We start from the raw sequence: 13,991 nt of genomic DNA, 5'->3' as shown, positions 1-13,991 counted from the left end.
CTAAGATTTGCTTTCCCAAAATGCAGAACCTTGCATTTATCTGAATTAAACTCCATCTGCCATTTCTCAGCCCATTGGCCCATCTAGTCCAGATCCTGTTGTAATCTGAGGTAACCCTCTTCGCTGTCCACTACACCTCCAATTTTGGTGTCATCTGCAAATTTACTAACTGTACCTCTTATGCTTGCATCCAAATCATTTATGTAAATGACAAAAGTAGAGGACCCAGCACCGTTCCTTGTGGCATTCCACAGTCTGAAAAACAACCCTCTACCACCACCCTCTGTCTTCTAAATTTGTGCCAGTTCTGTATCCAAATAGTTAGTTCTCCCTTTATTCCACGAGATCTAACCTTGTTAACCAGTCTCCCATGGGGAACCTTGCCGAACGCCTTACTGAAGTCCATATGGACCACATCTACTGCTCTGCCCTCATCAATGCTCATTGTTACTTTTTCAAAACCTTATGTTTTCAAAACTTTCAGCACATCCTCCTTCTTAACGTCAACCTGTTCAAACATATCAGCCTATTTCACGTTGTCCTCACAAATGACAAGGTCCCTCTCACTAATGAATACTGAAGCAAAGTATTCATTAAGGACCTCCCCTTCTTCCTGTGACTCCAGACACAAGTTCCCTTCACTATCCTTGATTGGCCCTATCCTCACTCTGGCCATCCTCTTGTTCCCCACATAAATGTAGAATACCTTAGGGTTTTCCTGAATCCTACCCACGAAAGCTTTTTCTTGTCCCCTTCTACCTCCCCTAAGTCCATTCTTAAGTTCCTTCCTGGCTACCTTGTAACCCTTTAAAGCCCTGTCTGATCCTTGCCTCCTCAACCTTAAGTAAGCTTCCTTCTTGCTCTTGATTAGATGTTCCACATCCCTTGTCACCCAAGGTTCCTTCACTCTCCCATCCCTTCCTTGCCTCAGTGGGGCAAACCTATCTAGCACTATTAGCAGGTGCTTCCTAAACAATCTCCACATTTCTGTCATGAGAACATCTGTTCCCATTTTTGGTGCCCCAGTTCCTGCCTAATAGCTTTGCAATTCTCTCTCCCCCAATTAAATACTTTCCCATACCGTCTGCTCCTATCCCTCCCCATGACTGTAGTAAAGTGATATCACTATTACCAAAATCCTCTCCCACTGAGAGACCTGATACCTGACCTGATCTGTTGCTAAGCACCGAGTCCAATATGGCCTCCCCTCTCTTCGACCTATCTCCATATTGAGTCAGGAACCTTTCCTGAATACATCTGACAAAAGCGGTTTCATCCAAACTATTTGAACTAAGCAAGTTCCAATCAATATTAGGGAAGTTAAAGTCACCCATGATAACAATCCTATTACTTCTGCACCTTTCCAAAACCTTTCTCCCAATCTGTTTTTCCGTGTCTCTGTTGTTGTTGCAGAGTCTGTAGAAAACTTCCAATAAAGTGACTGCTCCTTTCCTGTTTCTGACTTCCACCCATTATGACTCTGTAGACAAACGCTCCTATCTGCATCTTTGACACTATCCCTGATATGCAATGTCATTCCCCCACCTCTTTTACCTGACCCTACTCCTTTTGAAACATCTAAACCCTGGAACATCCAACAACCATTCCTGTCCCTGAAATATCCAAGTCTCCATAATGGCCATATCATAGTAGTTCCAAGTATTGATCCATGATTTAAGTTCATCACCCTTACTCCTGATACTTATTGCATTAAAGTAGACACACTTCAACTCATCACACTGAATACAACTTTGACCTATCAACTGTCTCCTCACAGATTCTCTGCACGCTGTATCTGTCTGTTCACCAGCTACCCCATCCTCTGATCTGTAGCTTTGGTTCCCATCCATGCCTATCTAGTTTAAGCCCTGACGAAGAGCTCCAGCAAACCTCTTATCCACGATATTGGTACCGTTCCAGTTCAGGTGCAACCCATCCTTCTTTTACAGGTCCCATCTTCCCCAGAAGGTATCCCAATGATCCACATATCTGAATCCCTCCCTCCTACTCCACCTCTGCAGCCACATGTTCATCTGCACTCGCTCTCCATTCCTAGCCTCACTAGCACGCGGCACTGGTAGCAATGCTGAGACTACTATTCTACGTGTCCTGTATTTTAGCTTCCAACCTAACTCCCCATATTCACTTTTCAGGTCCTTATCCCTTTTCCTAGCTATGTCATTGTTACCGATGTGTACCACGACTTCTGTCTGCTCTACCTCCCACTTAAGTATCCTACAGACTCAATCTGAGACATCTCTGATCCTGGCACCCAGGAGGCAACATATGATCCGGGAGTCTCATTTGCGACCACAGAATCTCCTGCGTGTTCCTCTCACCATTGAATCTCCTATCACTATCGCTCTCCTATTCTCCCCCCTTCCCTTCTGAGCTACAGAGCCAGGCTCAGTGCCAGAGACCTGACTGCTGTAGCTTTCCCCTGCTAAGTCATTTCCATTCCCCCCCCCACCCCACCTCCAACACTATCAAAAATGGTACACTTATTATTGAGTGGTACAATGACAGAGGTCCCTGCACTGTCTGCCTGTTCCCTTTCCCTCTCCTGATGGTCACCTAGCTACCTCTATCCTGTATCTTAGATGTGACTGCCTCCCTATAACTCCCCTCTATCTCCCCCTCAGTCTTTCAAATGATCCGAAGTCTATCCAGCTTCAGCTCCAGTTCCCTAACACAGTTTGTGAGCAGTTGGAGTTGGGTGCACTTCTTGCTGGTGAAGTCAGCAGGGATACTAGTGGTGACCCTTACCTTCCACATCCTGCAAGAAGAGTATGCAACTGCCCTAGCCTTCATCCCTTCTGCTTTAAATTGCCAAGAGAGAATGAATAAATTAAAAAGAAATTTGCCTTACCAACCCTTTGTACAGGGTTTTCTTTTGGTTCGAGGAAGTGGACAGGTGGGAGACACTACACATGTAGTCTCTTCTGAAAACCCAAATACATTGCGTTACTGTTGCCCCCTTACTGACTCTGCTAGAAACATCTTCAAAAAACCCTTATCAATAATGTTTGCTCTGCCCGAGCTGACAATTATTTTCTAAATATCTGGTAATCATATCCTTTATAATAGATTCCAATATTTTGTTTCTTACTGGCATCAAGCTAACAGATCGCTGATTGTCCATTTTCTCTCTGTTTTCTTTCTTAATTAGTGATGTTGCATTTGCAGCTTCCAATCTGCAGGCAGCATTGCCAAACACACAGAATTTTGAACGATAATCATTGAAGCATCTATTATCTATGTCAACACCTCTTCCAGCAATCCATAACATAGGTCACTGTGTCTTTGGGATTCATGAACTTACAATCTAAATAATTTCTCAAATATTACTTCTTTTATTAATACTAAATTTCTTAAGGATCCAGGCACTTGGATCTTAATTCTTTCAGGGAGACTTGTGTCTTCCTCTGTGAAGACAGATGCATAGTACTTATTTAATTTCTCATTTATTGTTCTATTTTCTTTTATGCACTCTCCTGTCACTTTGCATAATGAACATAAATTTGGCTTTACTAATATTTTCCTTTTTCCATAACTCCAAAAGCCATCAAGTCTGTTTTTATTTTTCCTTGCTATTTTACATTCGTATTCTATTCCCTCTTTATCAATTTTAAAATCCTTCCAGTTCTCAGGCTTACAATTTTTTGCCACTTAGTAAGCTTTCTTCTTGGGTCTAATACTAACTTTAATTTCTATTGTTAGCAACTGGTTCACTTTCCCTGTTAGGTAATTTTACCCGATAGAAATGCATGATTTTTCAAAAAATCAAAATGTTAATTCTTTAAATACCAGCCACTGCCTATCGACCTTCAATCCTTTTTGAAATACTTTTCCATTCTACAACAATCAATTTTCTCCTTAAATCTTCATGATTGTCTTTCTTTAGGTTCAAGACCCCTGATTCATATAAGCTACATCCTTTCAGACTTAATGGAAAATTTTATTAAACCATGGTCACTGTTCCTTTAACTCCATTTTACAAAAAGACTATTAATTAGTTCTTTCTCACTGAATCATATCAGATCTAAAATAGCCTGTGCCCTAGTTAGTTCCTCAAACACACCTTCTCCTCCTGCAACAGCACCTCCTACAGGACAATCCTCAGCACAAGTGCCCCACAAGGCTGCATACCCTGCCCCTTACTGTATTCCCTGTACACTCATAATTGTGTGGCCAAATATCGTCTGAACTCCATTTACAAGTTCGTTGACAACACCACCGTTGTAGACCGGATATCAAACAATGACAAAATATAATACAAAAAAGCAATAGGCTGCTTGGTGGCATGGTGTAAAGATAACAATCTTTGCCTCAATGTCAGCAAAACTAAAGAGCTTATCATTAACGTTAAGAGGCAAGAAGGAGTTCATACCCCTATCTACACTAACGGAACTCAGGTGAAGAAGGTCGAGAGCATCAAAGTCCTAGGAGTGATGATCAACAATCTGTTCTAGACCACCCATGTTGATCAATGGTCAAGAAGGCACTAACAGCTGTGTCTCTTCCTCAGGAGGCTAAGGAAATTCAGCATGTCCATAAGGACTCTCACCAACTTTTACAGATGCAGTATAGAAAGCATTCTATATGGATGTACTACAGCTTGTTTTGGCAACTGCTCTGCCCAGGACCATAGAAAATGACAGAGAATTGTGAACACAGACCAGTCCATCACACAGTCCAACTTTCTATCTATTAACTCCATTTACATTGCCTCAGAAAAGCACCCAACATCATCAAAGACCCCTCCCACCTTGATTATAATCTCTTCCAAACTATTCATCAGGTAGAAGATACAAAAGCATGAACACATATACCAACAGGTTCAAGAAACGATTCTTGGTCACTGTTATTAAATTTCTTTAAATTCAGTTTGTGGGATGTAGGCATCACTGGCTGGCCAGCATTTATTCCCTCTCCCTAGTTGCCCTTGAGAAAGTGTTGGTGAGCTCCCTTCTTGAACCATTGGAGTCCATTGCTGTGTGTTGGCCCACAATGCCATTAGAAAGGGAATTCCAAGATTTTGACTCAGTGACAAGTGAAGAAATAGCAATATATTTCCAAGTCAGGATGGTGAGTGGCTTGGAGGGAATATTGAAGGTGATGGTGTTCCTATATAACTACTGCCCTTGTCCTTCTAGATGGAAGTGGTTGTGGGTTTGGAAGGTGCTGTTTGAGGATCTTTGGTGAATTTCTGCAGTGCATCTTGTAGATAGTACACACTGCTGCCACTGAGCATTGGTGGTGGAGGGAGTGGATGCTTGTGGATGTAATGTCAATCAAGCAGGGTTCTTTACCCTGGATGGAGTCAAGCTTCTTGAGTGTTGTTGGGGCTGTACTCATCCAAGTTAATGGGGAGTATTCTATCACACTCCTGACTTGTGCCTTGTAGGTGATGGACAGGCTTTGAGGAGTGAGGAGGTGAGTTACACATCGTTGTATTCCTAGCTTCTGACCTGCTCTTGTAGCCACTACATTTATGTGGTGAGTCAAGATGAGTTTCTGGTCAATGATAAATCGCAGGATGTTAATAGTGGGCATTCAGTGATGGTAACACCTTTGAATGCCATGGGGCAGTGATTAGATTGTCTCTTATTTGTGATGGTGACAGCCTGACATTTGTGTGGCATGAATGTTACTTGCTATTTGGCAGCCCAAGTCTGAATATTGTCCAGATCTTGTTGCATTTGAACATGGACTGCTTCAGTATCTGAGGAGTTATGAATGTTGCTGAATATTGTGCAATTATCGGCAAACATCCCCACTTCTGACCTGACGATGGAGTGAAGGTCATTGATGAAGCTGCTGAAGATGGCTGGGCTTGGGACATTATCCTGAGGAACTTCTGTGGAGATGTTCTGGAGCTGAGATGGCTGACATCCAACAACCACAGCTATCTGCCCATGTATCTGGTGTGACTCCAACCACCAGAGTTTGCCCCCTGATACCCATTGATTAAAATTTTGCCAACTTTGATGACACACACAGTGAAATGCAACCTTGATGTCAAGGGCTGTCACATTCATCTCACCCCTGGAATTCAGTATAAAGAACAAAGAAAATTTACAGCCCAGGAACAGGCCTTTCAGCCTTCCAAGCCTGAGCTGACCCAAATGTACTGTCTAAACCTGTCGGTCAATTCCCAAGCATCTGTGTCCCACTGCTCCCCACCTACTCATGCATCTGTCCAGACGCATCTTAAATGAATCTACCGTGCCTGCCTCTACCACCCCTGCTGGCAACGCATTCCAGACGTCCACCATCCTCTGTGTGAAGTACTTGCCGCGTGTATCCCCCTTAAACTTTCCGCCTCTCACCTTGGAAGCGTGACCTCTCGTTATTGAATCCTTCATCCTGGGAAAAAGCTTGTCTCTATCCATCCTGTCCAAACCCTTCATGATTTTATAAACCTCAATCAGGCCCCCTCTTAATCTCATTTTGTCTGTGTTGTCTGAATGGACCTCTCAAATTTCAAATCTAATGTTCACCTTGCTTTTTGTGCACCTTCTTTGCAGGTAAAACTTTGTATTCCTTGTTCTGTTCTATCACCCTATGATTTTTGTACAATATGATCTGCCTCTATTGTATGCAAATCAAAACTTTATACTGTACCTAGGTGCATGTGACAATAACAAATCAAATCAAATAAAAATATTACTCTGTAAAGCTGTGTTGAACACTGCGTTGATTCTCATTAGAATACCTAGTTGAAATGCAGATTGAAGTTATCCATGACTACTGCATTCTTTATGCCACCTGCACATCTAATTTCCTGATTTCTACTAGATCTTATGTTGCTACTACTGTTTAATGGCCTATAAACCACTCCCACCAATTTTTCTTGCGTTTTGCTGCATTGAATTTTGTTGCTGCTTGAACGGTGTGGGCTAGGGGAAGTGATTGGAAGCATTGTGTGTAAAGTCCTGTGAGGCCTTTCTTGACATCACGAGCAACCAGATACATTTCCCAACAATGCTCTGGGCATCAAGATGAGATTCTTGTGAGACAGTTGCCTCCTAAAGGGAATTATTGCTTTTTGTCAGCAGCATTAACTGCACATTATCACTGCTTTGCAGCTTCCTATCCTGCCACCCAGTGGAACTCAATACAGAGAACTCTCAACAAGGCTACACCAACTTGTTGCTTGCATTGCTAGACCTGTCAATGGTAGCTGCCAATGATAGCTGTCAATCAGCTGTCAATGATAGCTTAGGACATGCTCCCATGAGTACAAGCTGCATGAACCTAGGTCCAGGGATTTTAGTAGCAGAAGTTTGCCAATCTGTCTTCATTGTCACCTCATATTTCTGATCCACTTACTGTACGTTTCTGCACTTTAAAGCTGCACTTCAGTACACCATTAATTATCATTGTAATGTTGCTGCAAGGAAACTTTACACACAGGAACAAACCCAGCTCACAGTTTGGATCAGGCTGCTTCTCATGGCTGTTTGCTTGATCTCTTTGGACTCACTCACTCACTCACTCAGAGCCTACCTGGATACTCACAGTACATCTACCTTGCTGTTTTGCAATTTATGCCCTGAGCTAGAGATACCAGGCTTACAGTACTTCTAGGAGAAAGTGAGGACTGCAGATGCTGGAGATCAGAGCTGAAAATATGTTGCTGGAAAAGCGCAGCAGGTCAGGCAGCATCCAAGGAGCAGGAGAATCGACGTTTCGGGCATGAGCCTGAAGAAGGGCTCAAGAACTTTCGAAAGCTGATTAAGGGCAGATGTTCACAGGTAATGGGATGGCTGGAAAGTGGGAAGCTTTTAGAAATGAGATCATGAGGATCCAGAGACAATATATTCCTGTCAGGGTGAAAGAGAAGGCTGGTAGGTATTTCTTCAGTTTCCTCATTTCCCCTCCCCCCACCTTGTCTCAGTCAAATCTCTCGAACTCAGCACCGCCTTCCTAACCTGCAATCTTCTTCCTGACCTCTCCGCCCCCACCCCACTCTGGCCTATCACCCTCACCTTGACCTCCTTCCACCTATCGCATTTCCAACGCCCCTCCCCCAAGTCCCTCCTCCCTACCTTTTATCTTAGCCTGCTGGACACACTTTCCTCATTTCTGAAGAAGGGCTTATGCCCGAAACGTCGATTCTCCTGCTCCTTGGATGCTGCCTGACCTGCTGCGCTTTTCCAGCAACACATTTTTCAGCTCAGATCTCCAGCATCTGCAGTCCTCACTTTCTCCTAGTACTTCTATCTTGCCTTATTGTTTAGCAGAGACACAAAGCAAGGAAGCTTTCCCAGCTGTCAGCAGTGCTCAGTCAAATCAAAGAAGATAACCTTCAGTCAAGGTGCCCCAGCACAGTGAGTCGAGGGCAGCCTCTGATACCAGTCCAGTGGCTTGGACATAGTCAGTCAGCTGTTTCAGCTGATCAGGGTGAGGATTCTCTCCTCAAAATCGGCCAGGAACTGCATGTCAGGCAGCTAACCGCCTGACTTGACTCTTTCTGCCCTATTGTGAGCCATTTTCTCCTGGAATGAAAGGGAAACCTGAAGGGACGTGGATGTGGCTGATACAGCAGTGAGTGATACTACAGTTGGGAGGAAAGTGGTAAGATACCCCGAGTGAGTGAATGAAGAGGCAGCACAGTGGCCATTCAAGCTGAATGGTGTCAGGAGTTGGGATGGGTGACAGTGAGTGAGGCAGGATGTCACAGGCAATAGTGGGAGAGATAGAGCATGAGCCTTGGTGGGAGATACATAAAATAGCAGAGATAGAGAGAGTGTGAGGCAGCAGAGAGAAAATGGAGCACTTATCCTAATGGATTGGGGAAGGACATTAATCTCCTTCTTGTACCGCTGAAAATTGTTTCAGATGGTTGAGACTGCATTGACCCAGATGCCAAACCCCTCTCCCAACCCCACTTCCTGTTGAGTATTTACTAACCTTTTTCACCTTCTTGTCTCTGATGTGGACATTTTGTATTCAGTTTTATCCCTCTGCAATCCCTCCTCAATGGATGTTGGACAAGATATAATGTTGAACGCTTCTTCCATCACCTCCACCTCCATGCCTATTTCTTTGGACGTGTCCCCTCTTCATCCCACAGACCCGTTCACCCTCCTGTGACACTCTTTCTCCACCTGGACCCCTCGTTCTGGCAATTTACCTGCACTCAATCTTCATTGAGAACTGTCGATGTGACACTGGTCACCTCAATTTCTCTACTCCTGTCACCCATTCAAATTTATCTCTCTCTGAACTGACTGCGCTCCATGCTTTCAGGTCCAACCCTGACTTTGTAATCAAGCGTGCTAACAAAGGTGGTGCTGTTGTTATCTGGCGGATTGAGCTCTCCATTGTGGAGGCTGAGTGCCAACACTTGATAAGGTAAGGTGCCAGAAGACTGGAGGGTGGTGCCGCTATTTAAGAAAGGTGGTAAAGAAAAGCCAGGGAACTATAGACCAGTGAGCCTGACATTTGTGGTAGGCAAGGTGTTGGAGGGAATCCTAAGGGACATGATTTACATGTATTCGGAAAGGACTGATTAGGGATAGACATGGCTTTGTGCATGAGAAGTCATGTCTAATTTAGTTGAGCTTTTTGAAGAAGTAACAAAGCGGATTGATGAGGGCAGAGTGGTAGATATGATCTAGATGAACTGCAGTAAGGTGTTCGACAAGTTTCCTCATGGGAGACTGGTTAGCAAGGTTAGATCTCATGGGATACAGGGAGAACTAGCCATTTGGATACAGAACTGGCTCAAAGGTAGAAGACAGAGGGTGGTGGTGGAGTGTTGTTTTTCAGACTGGAGGCCTATGACCAGTGGAGTGCCACAAGGATTAGTGCTGGGTCCACTGCTTTTCATCATTTATATAAATGATTTGGATGTGAACCTAGGAGATATAGTTAGTAAGTTTGCAGATGACACCAAAATTGAAGGTGTAGTGGACAGCGAAGAGGGTTACCTCAGATTACAATGGGACAATGGGCTGAGAAATGGCAGATGGAGTTTAATTCAGATAAATGCGAGGTGCTGCATTTTGGAAAAGCAAATCAGAGCAGGACTAATACACTTAATGGTAAGGTCCTGGGGAGTGTTGTTGAACAAAGAGACATTGGAGTGCAGGTTCATAGTTCCTTGAAAGTGTAGGTCATGGGTAGATAGGCTAATGAAGGTGGCATTTGGTATGCTTTCTTTTATTGGTCAGAGTATTGAGTACAGGAATTAGGAGGTCATGTTGCGGCTGTACAGGACATTGGTTAGACCACCTATAAGAAGGATGTTGTGAAACTTGAAGGGGTTCAGAAAAGATTTACAAGGATGTTGCCAGGGTTGGAGGATTTGAGCTATAGGGAGAGGCTAAATAGGCTGGGACTGTTTTCCCTGGAGCATTGGAGGCTGAGGAATGACTTTATAGAGGTTTATAAAATCATGAGGGACATGGAGAGGATAAATAGACTAGATCCTTTCCCTGGGGTGCGAAAGTCCAGAACTAGAGGTTTTGGGTGAGAGGGGAGAGATATAAAGAGACCTAAGGGACATGGGATGGTGCAAGTATGGAATGAGCTGCTAGAGGAAGTGTTGGAGCCTGGTACAATTGCAATATTTAAAAGGCATCTGGATGGGTATATGAATAGGAAGGGTTTGGAGGGACATGGGCCGGGTGCTGGCAGGTGGGACTAGATTGGGTTGGGATATCTGGTCAGCATGGACGGGTTGGACTGAAGGGTCTGTTTCTGTGTTGTACATCTCTATGACTCTGACTCTATGATCCTGCTTCCTGTAAAGATTCTATTCCATTCTCTAAGTTCCTCCGTCTCTCTCGTATCTGTTGTGATGATGTCAACCAGGGAGCCTCTGAAATGTTCACCTTCTTCCTCAACCAAGGACTTCCAGCACCATAGTTGATAGGGCCCTCAGCTGAGTCTGAACCATCTACCGCACTTTGGTCCTCACCTCCTCTTTTCCTTCCCATAACAGTGATATGGTCCTCCTCGTCCTCACCTACCATCCCACCAGCATCCACTGCGAAAGGATCATCAACCACCACTTCTGTCATCTCCAGCAGGATGCCACCACCAGACACATATTCCCCTCCCCTCACTTGTCAGCCTTCACATGGACCTTTCCCTTTTGGTCACCCTGGTCCACTCCTTCACTCCCATCACGGCCCCACAGTCTGACACCACCTTCCCCTGCAATCATAGAAGGCATAACATTTGCCCATTTACTTCCTCCCTCCTCACTACCTAAGGCCCCAGATCCACCTGCCAGGTGAAGCAGCGATTTACCTTGTGTACTTTTTAAAAATAATTTGTACTTACCTGCATTCCAAGTTCACTTTTCAATGGTCATTGGCAAGTATTCTACTAAAGCATAGACTATATTCGTTGGAATAACAATGAATAGCGCCAGTTCAGCTGTGGTGCCTACTGCTCTCTCTGGTGTTTGGCTTTCAGCCATGAGATTTTGTATTCAGACTAGCCCCATTATTGATTATATCTGCAAGCCTTCGCATACTCTTTAGAAATGAATATGGACAGTTCTGAAGAAAGGTCAGTCACCTGAAGTGTTAAGTCTGATATCCCTCCACTGATCCTACCAGGCTTGCTCAGTGTTTCGTGTAGTTCTGTTTTCGATCCAGGTTTCCAGTGTTGTAAACTGTAATAGGGTTGAAAGAGTTCATGCTAAAAACTGCATTAAGTTCCACCCATTCTGATGGCATCATAAGGGAAGATCTCCTTCCAGTTTTTCATCAAGGTCTATCAAACCAATGTAACTTGTATCTGATTGCTATCATGCAATAAAGTAGATCTTGTTTCAGAAGGTTCTTGCTCATTGTGACAAATTGCAGACCTATGCTACCTGTTATATGATTTGTCTCCTTTTGTTAAGACCACTGGAGGGCAATCAAAAAGATATACTAACAAATTGTAATTGTCATTAAATTACCTCATCATGTAGTGTGGATAAGCTAAATCTTTGCCTTCCCACTGCTACAAGAGAAATAATGCCCATCTGAAAAATGCTTTGCAAGGCCTTTATTTATGGCCAGGTAAATAAGCGAAGTGAAGCCCATGTCACAGTATGGAATGGATGGTTTTAGAGTAGTGAACATAATATCCAGACTTGTGTTTCTATATTACTGCAATGAAAAGGTTTAATGAGCCAAACGATTTTTTTCTCCTCCCATACTTTTCTGTGTTTTCAAATTGTAGTTGTGCTCATTGTTGTGTTCTTCCCACAAGGCAATTAAAGCACCTTATGGAAGAGCACCTCAGCATTATTGGAAACTGACAAGACAATAAATTAAGACAGGCCAAAGAGTATGTGTTCTGAGAGATTTAGAATTTAAGACAGAACCAAGCTCTGATGGATAATGGATATGTTTTCACTGCATATATTATGCACATAGCAGAAAAATTGATAAAATGAAATGGTGAGCACATATTTTATAACACACTTTGTTAATTAAAGTTTATAAATTTTATCACCACAGACATAATTGGTTACACAATGTCCTTGTCCAGTTCTCAAACTGAATTTAATATCCTTCCAAAAGCTAGGGAAGATTTTTGAACACAGAACATCAGGCAGATATAACAGACTTCAGGCAACACTTTGATATAGTCCAGGACATGTTCAAACTTCTGGGCTGGCAGCATGTGAGTACTGTTGATAATGTTCAAACCATTTACTGTAAGTTTCCTCCTGGGACCATTATGAATTGAATGAATTGAATTAATTGCCATGTGTACCGAGGTACAGTGAAAAGTTTTGTCATGTGAGCAGTACAGGCAGATCACAGAGTTAAGTAGCATAAATAAGTAAATAATAGATAAACAGCAGCAAAGAGTCGTTAGTGAATGGGAAGACATGTTGTGGGCATGGACGGTTCGCAACTTCAGCACCTCGCTGAGCCGCAGGTAGCACTATGAGGAGGGACCGGGAAAGAATTTGCCATTTTCTATGGAGAACAAGTGGAGGCTGATGGCGATGATGACAGTATTCTTTGGCAGTGGCTTTGCAGCTCCATTTGTTTTAGTCTGGCACCAAATGCTCAAGAAATGAGACTACATTATTCAATTAAAAAGCCACCTTAACTGTGGTAGATATCTGCTGAGAGTCCTCAAGAGTCTGTTAATCTTTCCAGTGAGGTGTTCTTGTAAATAAAAATATTAAACAGCAGCAAAAACAAAAAAAAAACACAGGTATAGGCAACTGTTAAGATTTTGTGAGTCCATTCATTATTCTAACATCAGTAGGGTGGAAACTGTTTCGAAACCGGATGGTATGTGTGTTCAGACTTCTGTACTTTGTCCTCAATGGTAGAGGTTGTTGAAAAATATTGCCAGGGTGGGATGGAGCTTTGAGAATGCTGGCGGCCTTTCTTTGACAGTGGGCATGATAGATGGATTCTATAGATGGGAAGTTGGTCTTTGTGACTTTCCTGGCTGAGTTCACCACTCTCTGTAACTGTCTCTGATCTTGAATGGTCCAGTTGCCTTACCAGGTAGTATCCAGACAGAATGCTCTCAATGGCACATCTATAAAAGTTGGCAAGGGTATTCACTGTCATGCCAAATTTCCTCAGCTGCCTGAGGAAGAAGAGACGTTGTTGTAACCAGTGCATCCACATGAAGAGTCCAAGAAAGCTCATTGTGGATAACCACTCCCAGGAGGTTGACACTCTCCAGTCCTTCCACTTCTGTGCTATTGATGTGTAGGTGGGGCATGAGTAACATTCTGCCGAAAGTCAATAATGAGATCCTTTGTTTTGCCAGCATTGGGAGCTACGTTGTTCTCAGTGCATCATTTTTCCAGGAGTTCCATCTCCCATCTGTAGTCTGTTTCGTCGCTATCTGAGATTCAACCAACTATGGTGGTGTCAGCAGCAAACTTCTAAATGGCATTAGTCTGGTGACAATGAATTGTGAACAGGTTAAGTCTTAAAATGCATTTAAATGTATTGGCACTCTAATCCCTGAGCAGGGTTAAAAAAAAGGATTGCCTA

General features: G+C 43.3%; 1 pseudogene; it reads left to right on the top strand.

Annotated features, from left to right (window-relative positions):
• The first annotated feature begins 12,853 nt into the window (after positions 1 to 12,853).
• LOC140495662 (cytochrome c oxidase subunit 7C, mitochondrial pseudogene) lies at positions 12,854 to 13,095 on the top strand (annotated as a pseudogene).
• Positions 13,096 to 13,991: the final 896 nt, after the last annotated feature.

This window comes from Chiloscyllium punctatum, chromosome 25 (genome assembly GCF_047496795.1).
Source record: "Chiloscyllium punctatum isolate Juve2018m chromosome 25, sChiPun1.3, whole genome shotgun sequence".
Lineage (NCBI taxonomy): Eukaryota > Metazoa > Chordata > Chondrichthyes > Orectolobiformes > Hemiscylliidae > Chiloscyllium > Chiloscyllium punctatum.
Note: the sequence above shows the minus strand (reverse complement) of the source record. Positions and strands in the feature narration are given on the sequence as shown.